A 1,020-nucleotide genomic window follows, 5' to 3' on the forward strand; every position below is an offset into this window, starting at 1 on the left:
CAGGGAACAATTCCTGCCCAAGATCCCATCCAGCCCTGCCCTCTGGCACTGGGAAGCCATTGCCTGGGTCCTGGCCCTGAATCCCTTGTCCCCAGTCCCTCTGCAGCTCTCCTGGAGCCCCTTCAGGCCCTGCAAGGGGCTCGCAGCTCTCCCTGGAGCCTTCTCCTCTCCAGCTGAGCACCCCCAGCTCTCCCAGCCCGGCTCCAGAAGGACTCCAGAATCCTGGAATCATGGAATGGTTTGTGTTGGGATGTGCCCTAAGGACCACCCAGTTCCACCCCAGGGACACCTCCCACTGTCCCAGGCTGCTCCAGCCCCAATGTCCAGCCTGGCCTTGGGCAGTGCCAGGGATCCAGGGGCAGCCCCAGCTGCCCTGGGAATCTGTGCCAGGGCCTCAGCACTTCCTGATGCTGGGTGATGCCAGCCAGGGGGGACAAGAGACGGGCAGAGGGATGGAGGTGACTGGAGTCACCCGGTGTCCCCTCGCTGCCACTCGGAATGAGGACAAGGGGAAGAAGGAAGGAAACCAGCAGGAACCGGGGCTGGGCACTGCACAGGGATAACGCCAGGCGGGATTCCTCTGGATCAGCCAGACCCGGCAGATGTTTGCGCACACCCGTGGCAGCAGTGCCCGGCCGTGGCAGGGGGAGGCACCGCTGTGCCCGCGCGTCCCTCCTGGGAGGTGACAGGCACGGGGGGCTCCGGACCAGTGTGCCCAGAGCTGCACCCAAACTGGTTTTCCTGAAGCTCCTCCCACAGGGGAGCTGGGACCAGGGGCTGCGGCTGGGGGGATGCTCTCCTTTGCTGCTTCCCTCTTCCCTGTGCTTCCTTCCCCTCTCCCCCGGTGTAACCCCGCCTCTGCTCATCAGGGCTGTCAACCCTTACCCAAATCTGAGCTTTTCTGCCTCAAATCTGGGTGGGCACGCTCTGTCCGCACCCAGCCGCTGTCCCCTGTCCGCTGCCCACCGTGCTGGTGGCCGGCACATCCCTCTCCGTGCCCGGGGCTGCCCCTGCAGGCTC

General features: G+C 65.3%; 1 protein-coding gene across 1 annotated transcript in view; it reads right to left on the reverse strand.

Annotated features, from left to right (window-relative positions):
• HIVEP3 (human immunodeficiency virus type I enhancer binding protein 3) overlaps window positions 1–1,020 on the reverse strand; it is a gene marked incomplete at its 3' end in the record, with an annotated part of 247,675 nt that overhangs the window by 144,905 nt on the left and 101,750 nt on the right. The window lies entirely within an intron of this gene.

The sequence above is a fragment of the Corvus brachyrhynchos genome, unplaced genomic scaffold (genome assembly GCF_000691975.1).
Source record: "Corvus brachyrhynchos isolate BGI_N302 unplaced genomic scaffold, ASM69197v1 scaffold580, whole genome shotgun sequence".
Classification (NCBI taxonomy): Eukaryota; Metazoa; Chordata; class Aves; order Passeriformes; family Corvidae; genus Corvus; species Corvus brachyrhynchos.